Raw genomic sequence first — 12220 nt, 5'->3', positions numbered from 1 at the left:
ACAATAATAAAGTTTTCAGAGGAGGAAAACATTTAATTTTCAAATTCCTAACTGGCACAAACAATATCATATGGAAGTCTGAATCCACTCTCCTGATTCCTTCTGCTGCCTGTAGGATGTTTTCTGATTCTCAGCTTTGGAGCCATCCATTTTAAGTATATATAGCTAGATAAGTACAGATATTACAACTTTTAGCCTAAGTCGCTGGTTCACAAAAGCTATCTACTTTCCCATTTTTTTTAGTGTTAAGTGAATCCGAGACACTTATCTAAAGGGCTTATGTAGGTTATCTCATTTAATTCTCATAGCAACTGTGTGTGAGAGAGAGAGACTATTCTTTTTCCTACTTTACACATTAAGAAATTTGAGGGTTAGGGTGAATTTATCCAAAATGCAGAGCTAGCCAACAATGAAGCCAAAATCCAAACCCGACAATTGAACTCCAGATCCCTTCACTTCTTAACTGCTTAGCTGCATTTTTTAATTTCCCAAATCATCCAATTAAACAACCCACCTACCTACCTTGAATTTTATCTATGACAGTAACATAATGTTTGATTTAGGCCATGGTCTGGGTGATTGTTACAGTTTCCTTTGGTGTTGATTCCAAGTTCAAAGTTCCTTATTCGAGTGGCCGTGTTACTGATCAACAGAATACATGCTTATTAAAACAAATCATAGGCAGCAAGCCATGTTTGGGTGCAGTTAGGAGCTGTTACTTTGTGGTCTGAAGAAAAGTTGTATGTTTAAATCTGTGCAGGACCCAGCATATCTCCACTGAGGTGAGTATCATGTGTGTTGGGGGTACAGAAATTGCAGAGTCCTGATACTGAAATGGACTATGATATGGGAGGATAGTTCTTATGCCAGGAATTACAACGGTTCTTTACTCGTCATAAAGACCCTTGAGGGATCTTAGCCACACACCCAACATTCTTCTCAACAATGAAGACATAAAAGAAACATGGCTGGGGGTGGGTGCTGAATTCAGGGGGGCTCTCTCTCCAAGCGCAGGTGAAAAAAATAGAAGCTTAGCAGTGTTTGTGGAGTTTTCTCTGAGATAGGTCAGTGATGATGTTATGAAAACCCCCTCAAAAGTTCATGACCCACCTTCAATGTGATTTTTTTTGTTCCCTATGTCTTCCAAGATGCTCCAGTTTTAATGATATATTGTTTTTATAACCCTTATCTCATGACATATGGCTCCTTGAGAGCTCAGATGGCCAAACATTCAGAGTCAGGAAGTCCTGAATTTACCTTCCAACCTATCATCTTTGTTGCCTTAGGCAAGGTCCACCTAAGCTCTCAAAGGCTCACTTCCCCCATCTATAAAATGGGGATTATAGAAATTATTAACCTATAGTGTTCTTATGAGTATTAACTGAATTTGGTATGGAAAGTGCTTGATATACTCAATACATTTCAGCAATGATAATAATAATATTCATCATTCTTTTTGGTAGCCCCAGCACTTAGATCTTGCATAGCAAACTCTCAACAACTGTTTGCTAGATGAATGAATCCTATGATATAGGAGTAAACATTATATTATTGTAGGTGTATATTAATTAAAAATGACAAAGTAATGGTGGAATATAAAAACAGAAACAATGCTCTCAACTCGCATCAAGATTCATCATTTTTGGAAAGCAATTACCTACAAAACATTACTCTGCAGTGCTTCTTGGCTTAATGCTTCCTTCAGTGTTTTAAGAAACTAAGGCCAAAAAGTGAATGTTTAAGATGGTGGTAGCTCCAGCAATCTACAAGTCTCATGGTATCTATGGAAAGCTTAGAATGATCATTCCAATAAAATTATAAACCAATGAGGTCCTTGATTGATTTACTCTCACTCTGGTCAGAGAATTTTATCAAGAGCTTCTACAAAATAGCTTTGTTCTTTACCATTCCTCTTCTGACATAAATCAATGACTCACTTAAGCTAACTCCGTGTGTTGTATTGCTAATACACACACACACACACACACACACACACACACACACACACACAGGTTGAACAAACCTATTCTGTTGGACAGAAGACTAAAACCACATTGCATATATCTACTAAAATTGAGAATCAAATGACTACATAATTAAACAGCAAGAACCATGTTAATGTTAATGGTGCATCAAACATTTTTTTGATAAGAGAACCTTGTTTATATCTTGTTAAAAGAGTCATCTACATTGACTTAAAACTATTTGGACTTCCTTGACTGATTTTGACCTCAGAGTCTTTGAAATTCCTTATTTAGATGTGGACAAAGCACAACTAAAAAATTCAAAGAAAGCATCTTTTCCCCTCACCCCCAGGACAGCTGAATATTAGACTATTTCCAGCTGTGATGCTTATTGCAAAATTTTAAGGCAGTTTATTTTCTCAATCTTTGTGTAATTTGTCGCTCCAAAAATTAGGCTCCTTGTTAATCATCTCTGCACATTTTCTAGTTTTAAAAAATATACTGTTTTTACACTCTGTCTCCCATAATTGCATCTGGTGTTGTGAGTCCCCTAATATGTCATTAATATGTCACCATGGTATGGCCTTCATTAGGGTTAGGAGTATGTACTAACTTACTCTGATGATCAGAAAACTGAAACACAGCTTCTTCCAACATGTAACAATTTCAGCATTTGAAGATGAGTACTTTTACAAAGCTGAATTCCCTCAAATTAGATGACAAAAATTATGCACTGGCAACACTGATGAAAGTATTTTTGTTGTATATGTTGATTTACTGTGATTCCAGTTTATAAGAAAGATATCTTTTATACTGTCATAATTAAAGTCTCAATAGAAGATGAGACTATCACAGACACTTAGATTTTAATTTTTATTCTGTTGGAAAGATCATGTCACACTATTCACTTCTTTGTTTTCAGTTACAATAATGCATGGAAATACCACAAGGTTCCCTCTTATCCACGTCTTTTCAATTTTTCCATGAAAGGCTTATTTAGTGATGATTAAGGTCTTGGAAGACAGATTGTTTACAGAGTAGAGGCAGTATTGCCAAATATAGGCTGCGGTGCTTTGCATCTTATGAATTTAACGATGAGCTGCTCAACCAAGAAGGAGGAATTTCATTTACAAAAGGCCATCTGCATTTCAGGTCTCTTAACTGAGCCAATCCTTCTTCCCCACCCTCTGAGGAAATGACATCTTCACACAGAGGTTAGTTCTCGGCTAACAAGGTCATCGAATAATGAGGCTTGACTAGATTTTCTTGTAATTAAATAATAAACGCAAAATAACTGTGGGTCCTCATCAGCTGATCAAGGGGGATATATGGTTTCAGAGATGTCAGTTTCAAGACTCTGGTTAGGGGCTAATTTCTCTGAAGTGTTGATCTGGTTCTTTTCTCTTGTAAGAATGTATAGAATGATAACCCAGCTGTGCCCCAACCATATGTTCAGATTCACACAAAAGTCAAATCAGCTTTCTTTTTCCAAATTACTTCCTCCCTTGATGTATGGACCTTATTTATAACCTCCCTTTGTGCAGCCATAACACTATCACATAGGGCTTAGTTTCTGAAAACCATAGCAATTGCCTGAAAATTGATTTGATGTCTTTTGCCCATCCCTCCCTTCGGTCCCTGAAGACATTTTAATATGAGCCATGACATTATGATGGATGAAATCTGGCATTTTACTGTAGCAATGCTACTCCCATGTGGAAAATAACAGCTTGTTCAAAAGCTGGTCTTCCAGCCAGATTTAGGATATACAGTAAGACACATTTCCAATCTTCCCCCTTTTCTTTCCTTTCAAAATATCCTTCCCAAACTTCTTTGTGTTAACAAATTCTCCAGGTGCGACAGGTTGAGGCTGGTATGACATAATGCGAGTGATATATGTCACCAAGAGACAGGGTTAAATGTGAGTAGGAAACAATCTATATGTTTGAACATAGAATAATTTTCCAATACAAATTCTACTCTGCAAAAATACCAAATTTCTGCTGATTTGTTAAATAATTACACCTTTTAATGATATATTGTAAGGCTGAAACTCTAATGCCAGTAGAACAGATTGAAAAAAAAATTCATGAGCTTATTCTTTCATAAACCATATGTTCTTATTTATACATTACAATCTATATATTTTTAACTTTCACATTAATTACCACAGTCAAATTTTTCAAGGATAATGAATACAACTGTGTTCACAAATCTCCTAATCAAAAGGGGGGGAGCTATTTAAGATGCCAGCAGTGTGTGCAATTCCTACTCCTTATATTTAATAATAGGTCTATCTTGGACCTTGGAGTTTTAAATATACAGGGTTGTAGGACATCTCAGGAGATGATTAGCTGCAACCAGGTTTCTATTTACTCTCGGTGTTCTGTACAGACCCAAAGCCCCTACTAAAATGCAATGGTTGTCATAAGGAAATTGTGGAAATGTATTGGATGTAAAGCATTAGTATCCGAATACATGAAACTAGTGTTTATGTTCTTCACTAATAGAATTCAATACTTACCTGAAGGCCTGCAGCTAGCAGTCGATGTTGCAGTTGAGAGAGAAGCATGGCTTGGGGTGGGTGCTGAATTCAGGGGGCTCACTCCCCAAGTGCTGCCCCAATGAGCTAAGTCCCGCTTCATCTCTGCTCTCAGGCCCCCACACCCTTTCATGTTTAAGACAAGGTAATCATTGTTAATAAACAGATGACCCAGTGAATTATGTAGCCATACTCATCATTTTACTATTCACGGGACAGTGAACTTAAAATCTAGTTCATGACACTGACATTTTGTATCGGTCCAGTTTACTTTTGTGCATTAATTTGACTTAATTTACTTTCCAGTTTCACTTTTATTTTGTTCACTTTTTGCAGCTACCTCCTTCAAATTCCTTTGACAACCTGAGAATGTCTTGCAGCTGAACGTAATATTAATTACATTTCAAAGCAAACCTTTATTCATTTGGGGACAATCTGTGAAACAGAAATCTGTGACTGAAGCTGCTGCCAAGCCAATTACTGCAAAATAACTCAAATATGCCTCGACAGATTGCATTTTTCCTATTGTTAGATTGTTTATTCCGTAGATCAAAAGTCTACATTTGCTTTAATTAAAATGAACTAACTCACATAGTTAAATATATCATCCGTTCCTTGGAACCATATATGGGTTTATGTATAGACAAAGTGCACTAATAAAAGTCTCTGGATTTTTTTTTAACTGTGTAATTCTGTTTCTTTTTTTCTAGATGTTTCCAGGCTTTCTTTATGTCAAAGCATCCTTTGTATGAACAAGCCAAAGAAGAAAGAACTAATCAGCACTGAAGACCAGAGAGCAAGGAAATTATTCAGCGCTCAAAGAAATTCACCCTAGGCACACATCAAATTGCATCTCACATGCAGAAGAGATTGGTGAACTCCGATAGGTTCAGGATAAGCACCTGACGTTCAGATGCTTATATCTGAACTTTATCTGAATGATCCAGATTTCTTAGTTACAAAATACAAGGCTGGGAATTGCTATTATTGTTGTTGTTATTATTATTGTTATTACTTTCTAAAGCTCACAAAGCACTGTTGTATGAAGTTTAGAAATGCCCCTGTTTAGGATGAAATAACATCAATATATTACTCTAGGAAAAAATACATTTTTAAATTTTAACAGTTATGAGATATATATATTTAAAACCTTTCATAGACTGTCACAGCATTTTTGTGTTTTTGTTTTTGCAATTCTGCCATTCAGAAGTAAAAACGTGGCTTCATAGTCCCAAATATCACTATCTTCTCATTTTTTCTAAGACTATATTTAGATTTATATATATATATATATATATATATATATATATATATATATATATATATATAAAGGAGCATATTTAAAGCCCATAAAGGATCTGTAAAATAAAACTACTATCAGCTGAAAGGCCCTCTTTGCCTTCAACAATATCTGACAAACGACTTCTCTTTTCCTTCAGGAGGTTTTGGTAACACTTAAGGAGAAATCTGAGCAGTTCACTTTGGCAGGGGAAAGAAACTCAATGGCACAGGCTCTGTGAAGTTTGAGCTTTAAACACGTGTGGCACCAGCCAGGGAAAGAACAATGGAGAGTGCGTGAACAACACAAACTGGGCTAGAGAAATGTAGACTCAGTTCTTTTCTTCTCCCTTGCAGGAACCCCGACCCAAAGTCAGGTCCTGTTTGCTGGTACGGTGGGTGAGAAGGGAAAGTGTTTTCAAACACACAGTGCCCTGGGCTCTCAGCACCGCTGATCAAAATGGTCTCTGAGCTCCTTGGCTTCGGTGGATTTCAATAATCTGCATCCATGGGCTACCCTGTTCCTCTTCTATTTCTGTGGACGTGACAAAGCCACTGGTCAGTAGGTTGGCTTTCTATCGCATGGTTCTGTTGTGGGCTTTTTTTTTCCTCCTGGCACCACATCAGACTCAGGAATTTTCTGTGTCCCCATTTTCAGCAGATGATGTGAGTTGCCCTCAAACAGAAATGGTTGATTCATCTTTCTCTCCCTCCCTTCTCTGACATAAGGCAGAAGACCAGTTCAGGCTGCCACAATGAAATACCATAGACTGGGTGGCTTCAACCACCAAAGTGTACTCCTCACAGGTCTGGAGGCTGGGAAGTCCAAGATCAAGGAGCCAGCATGGTTGAGTCTGGTGAGAACTCTCTTCTTGGCATGCAGTCAGCCACTTTCTTGGTGTGTCCTCACATGGCAGAGACAAAGCCAGCTGTGGTTGTTTCTTCTTCTTCCTCTTCCTCTTCCTCTTCCTCCTCTTCCTCTTCCTCCTCTTCCTCTTCCTCCTCTTCCTCTTCCTCCTCTTCCTCTTCCTCCTCTTCCTCTTCCTCCTCTTCCTCTTCCTCCTCCTCCTCCTCCTCCTCCTCCTCCTCCTCCTCCTCCTCCTCTTCCTCTTCTTCTTCTTCTTCTTCTTCTTCTTCTAAGGCATCTAATTCCATCATGGAAGCCTCACTCTCACGACTTCACTCCCTGAAGGCCTCAATTCCATACTTTGCGGAAGTGCTTTGACACACGAATTTGGTGCCAGGGCTCTAACACTCAGGCAATAACAAGAGCTACTTTGTTCTGCTCCCTTTTGACCCCTCTCCTAGAGCGACCTCACAGGGAATTTGCATACTTCACTTCTGACACTAGGCACATGTATCTGCTGGAGCTGCACCCCACTCTTTCTCTTCGCACCTACAAAATTGGAAGTAATACACTCGGATGTTTGAAATCTGAAACTCAGGTCTAAGTATTTCTGACCACAGGCATCGACAAAACTCTGATGTGTGTGTTTCTGGTGATTAATGAACCAAAGGTGATATTCAACAATACTGAATAGAATTCCAAGAATAATTCTTCTTTTTGGCAGAAGAAACGATCGAACTATCAGCCAACTTGGAAATATGACAGTATTTTAAAAATAATAATCCCTATCCTATACAGATTGCTAAAGAATGTGAAACGTGTTTGGCTATGCATAACCTCTCCCTTCAAAACGCCTATCACTCTTTAAAAATCCACGTAACACTGTAGAATCCTGGGGAACGAATAAAAAGTTGAGAAGGTCACAAATAATCTTAGCTTCAGAAAGGCTCACCATTCTAGAATATAGATTCACATATGTATGTGTGTGGCAGCCTTGGGCTTGCACTACTCAGGTCCCCTTCAAGAGACAACCTGCTGCACCAAGAGTAGGTAGCTGACATCTTCCGGATCCACCCCCCAGGGTCGGGATCAAGGCCTCAGTCTCCCTGGGTTGTCCCTAGCTAATGACTGTGCTTGGTAAGAGTACTGGAGTCAGCCATAAGGGAGCTCTTCTAACAGACAATCTTCACTACCATCACCCTAGCAAGAATCTCTCAGAATTGTGCTACAGTCCTTCCCTCTCATCTTTCACAGATGTCAGACCAACACTGCCACTTCTGCTCCCTTCTCCTTTACCCTTCACAAAGGTTTACACCAATGAATTCCTGCTTGGCATGGATTCTGCGGAGGAACAGAGCTGATGCAGTATGTGTATCCATATGTATACACCCTCATAAAGATGCAAATACACGTGCATGTGTTGATACATACACATTTACATTTTTACAAACATATGAATATAGATACAGATATATAGACACATAGATATATAGATATAGGTGTACATGCACACCTAAAAACGCATTTTTTTCACCCAGCAGCCTGCATTTCAAAAGTTAACTGACCTCACACAGACATGCTAAGAGTACATGAAAGATAATAGGTTTTTCTTTCACTCTCTTGATATTCTTATTGATAGGCAAGAAAGCATTCTTACATATGTGTTAAGTGGGTACATCATAATACTTATTAATGGCATGATTGTTTATATTAAGAAAGGCAAAGTGAAACTAAGTTAACACTGTGGTTTACAGGACTAGTATATCTATTCAATTAAAGAGTCTGGTTTTTGGTAGGAATTCAGAGAATATACTTATTTTCCAGTTTTAAACTGGTATTTGTTGTTATAAGGATTCCATCTTCTATGAATAATCTTTTATAAGAATGTTACCAAGGACTAAGCCTGCCCTAGAATAAGAATGATATTTATTTTTACCCAAATAGAAGTTGACATTTATCAAATTACTTTTAAGAATCTTTCAATACATCTTCCTTGAGCATTGATAGATTTCAGGCTAGTCAGGGCATTTTCAGTAAATTTATCTCATGGTATGTTCATGACTATCAATCTTTTGATTAAAAATCCATGATTTTGAAACTACATTTTGCTGAAATTCCTGAAACCAGCTCAGACATATAGTTTCAAATGAGATATTTGGGGAACATCTTAACATAGAACGTAACTCCATACGATATTTATGTCTGTATTTTAGAGTGGTGTTTACTTTATGCCTAATTTAAAATGTTTCCATAACTTCAGGATTGACGTGAGGATAAATTTCCATGATACATTTAAGAGTATGCCTTTATATAAATGTAGTGAGTTAATACATCTGCCTGAATACGTGCCGTATTATACATTCTTTTCTTTCAAAATGTATCACTTATCTTTTTCAAACTTGTTACATGAACATCCAATCAAATTTATGGGATTAAAATAATTTTATAAAATTCAATTTTGTAATGACGGTAAGAGTGCATTAAGCAGAAGCATCCTTTTTTAAAATCTGAATTTCTCAGGGTTTTTCCAGCACTCTTGATTCAACAGTCATGACGAGAGCTTGGAAAATTCTATCAGGCTTAATCAGAAAAATTTAGTCCATCTGTTGACTATGAAATTTACTTACTGAAAACCACACATTTTAAAAACAAGAAGGAAAATATATTTCATGTTATTTCACACATGTTTAAGTGTCAAAAGACCTAAAAGGAACAGGTACTCTTCCAATGCTTGTTGAAGCAGAAATTAAAATTTTTAGTGAAGCATTTACACAAAAGTAAATTTGTTACCTTTAGGTCTTTTATTGATGCAGCTATGAAAGGAAAATATTACATTTTCTTTTTCATCTTTATGTATTTTATTGAAAATTAGATTATGTATACATGTTGGAAAATGATAAATTACTTGAAATTAAACGGAGTTAAGGAGAAACTATAAGATAGAAAACACTATCATGAGAACTGTCCTTCCCCCCCCCCCCTTGTGTCATTGTTGACCTCTAGGACTTTGATGTGTTCTTAACTAGCTCTGAGAAGCAGCACATTCAGGTTGGTTGTTCAAGTGGATGAGGTGAGCTAGTACATGTAGATTATAAAACATTTGCAATTCTTTTGAGAGAGAAAAAGAGCATATTTTAAAAGTTGATAAAACCCTAAAACTCTCTCTCATCCTGGACTTCAAACAGTTCTTCATAAATCAAAATGTAAGAAATATCTAAATGAAACATAGGGGTATCATCATATCCCTTAAATTTATGGGGTTTTTTGAAGTTATTAATAGTTATGGGAGCCAATCATGGGAAAAATATTTAGAAATTTTGGAGACAAATGATGTCACCAGTGTTCTTATCTATGCCCTCTGTAACTGAAGATACTTAGACAAACAGGTTGCCAGCCACATACACTTTCTGGTAACAATGGGGTTGGTAGGTAGCAAAGCAGCTAAAGAGAGTTTGAAAGAATGGGACCGGGAACCTAACGGCCCAGGCACAGATTCCAAAGACAATGCCTTTGTCCAATTAAGTATCAGAATCACTCAAATATCTAGAGATCTGGAGAATTATCTCACGATGGACAAGAGGCAAAAGTAGGGTAGGTTAAGCAAAATTAGCTATGAATCTCTACCTCTACTCAACATTTAAGTAAGTTTGGATTCCTCTATCAGACATTTAAACACCGTTATGGACCAAATGTTTGTGTTACCCCCGATTCCCACATTGAAGTTCTGGAGACGGGGCCTTTGGGAGGTAATTACAGTTAGATTAAGTCATGAGGGTGGGGCCCTTATGATGGGATCAGTGCCCTTAGAGGAAGACACATCAGGGAACTTGCTCTGTCTCCTGTTCTTCACCATATGAGAACACAGTTAGAAGGCAGACATCTGCAAGCCAGGAAGAGAGCTCTCACCAGAAACCAAATAGGTCAGCACACCTTGATCTTGGATTTCCAACCTCTAGAACCACGAGAAATATGTTCTTGTTGTTTAAGCCACCCAATCTATGCTATTTTGTTATGGCAGCCAAAGCTAATGAGTACACTTTTTTCTCCCCTTTGGTTCACCTGGGTATTTTTTTTTTCCTGTTAATTTTTAAACCAAAGAAAAAGACAACAACACATACTGTAAGTTCCAGCTATATTGTTAATAATCCTACCGTAGTGAAACTGAAAACAACAGTCTGATTTTAGAAACTTAACACAACCCTGATTTATGTAAGTTTCTAAGGGACAGGGAAAGGAGTAAATATCAAAAAGGGTGAGCATGCATATCCCATGTATTATACTCTTAAAAATCTACTGTCCTCATCAAGAAGGCATGTGTTTTTTTAGAAGAGTCCCACATGGAAAACTGGTGAAGGATAAGAAACAGCTTTGTCACTCAATCAATTTTAATGGAATAATGGATATTTTGGCCAGATCTTCCTTACATCCACAGGACCTTTCCTGGAAGGTCTCCTGGCTCTTGTAATAAGTCTACTTTTCCCCAAGCCCACTTCACTAAGTCACCTAAAACCAGGTGACTTCTACATACAAATAAAGGGATATTTTTCTCCGTAATTCTTAATCTGGAAAATCTGTATTTTTTCTTATTTAACTTGTTTACATTTATCTTGCTATAGTCTAAACTGACTATGCTAATTCAGATTCTTCAAATAAAACACAGTCAATCCAGCAAAGACTTGCTGAACAAACAGGTGATGGGCTGTTTCACATACTGTGTAGACTTGTGGTGGGGTAGATTCAAGTACAGTTGGATTCATGGTTCACACAGGCATTCAGAACTTGGTTTCTTCCTTCTATGCTGGTTTCAAATTCGATGTATCAGCTGGATGGTGGCAGTAAACTCAGCTTCAAGCCCAGATAGGGATGGTTCCTTGCACTATTTCAGAGGGTTTAACAAAATTTTCATGATTTATTATCTCTGAAGTGATAACATGCCCATCTCTGAAGCAATCACTGTGGCCTGGCGGCTGTGCTGCTCTCACTGATCAAGTACATGTGACATGATTTCCTTGGGTTCACAGAACCACCGTGAGTAGAGGGATTTTCAAAATGAAAATAAGCCATTAGCAAAAGCAGAGCAAGAGGACACCTATTGGTTCCTGAACAAATACTTCCCGGAGTTGAATGCTTCTGGCTGTCTATTAACCCATAATTACTCCCTAATATCCCATGAAGACAATACCTTTATCTTCATTTAAGGTGCCCACCTCATCCACCAAGGAGTGGACCACTGCTTCTCAGCAAAGTTTAGGATCTTCAAGTAATCAGAAGTATCTCCTGATGCATTTAAAATTCAGAGGAGGAGAGAAAAGAAAACAAAAACCAAAACCCAATGCCACTTCCTATCTGAGAAAAGGAGGAGGGATTTGGGGCCATGCGGTCTCTTGGTTCCTCTAGACCTAAACAGTGAGAACCCACTGGCAATAGAGGGAGTTTCTTAGATTCTCTCCGGGTTTGCCCCAGATGCTGCTTCTCAGGGGGCATCTCCCATACTTTTCATATAGGAGATAAAAATGTGATTATGGGACCTCTTGACATGTGATGGAAGGACCCAAAAAGACCTTGGGTGCATGTGAGAATTGAACTGAT

At 37.8% G+C, this 12220-nt stretch overlaps 1 long non-coding RNA gene across 1 annotated transcript; it reads left to right on the top strand.

Annotated features, from left to right (window-relative positions):
* The first annotated feature begins 647 nt into the window (after positions 1-647).
* Positions 648-5793, top strand: LOC106981355 (uncharacterized). Its single transcript, XR_003425187.2, has 4 exons — positions 648-782; positions 3117-3178; positions 3819-3885; positions 5217-5793. It is a non-coding gene; the product is annotated as an uncharacterized LOC106981355 (long non-coding RNA).
* Positions 5794-12220: the final 6427 nt, after the last annotated feature.

Source organism: Acinonyx jubatus, chromosome B4, assembly GCF_027475565.1.
Source record: "Acinonyx jubatus isolate Ajub_Pintada_27869175 chromosome B4, VMU_Ajub_asm_v1.0, whole genome shotgun sequence".
NCBI classification, from domain to species: domain Eukaryota; kingdom Metazoa; phylum Chordata; class Mammalia; order Carnivora; family Felidae; genus Acinonyx; species Acinonyx jubatus.
Note: the sequence above shows the minus strand (reverse complement) of the source record. Positions and strands in the feature narration are given on the sequence as shown.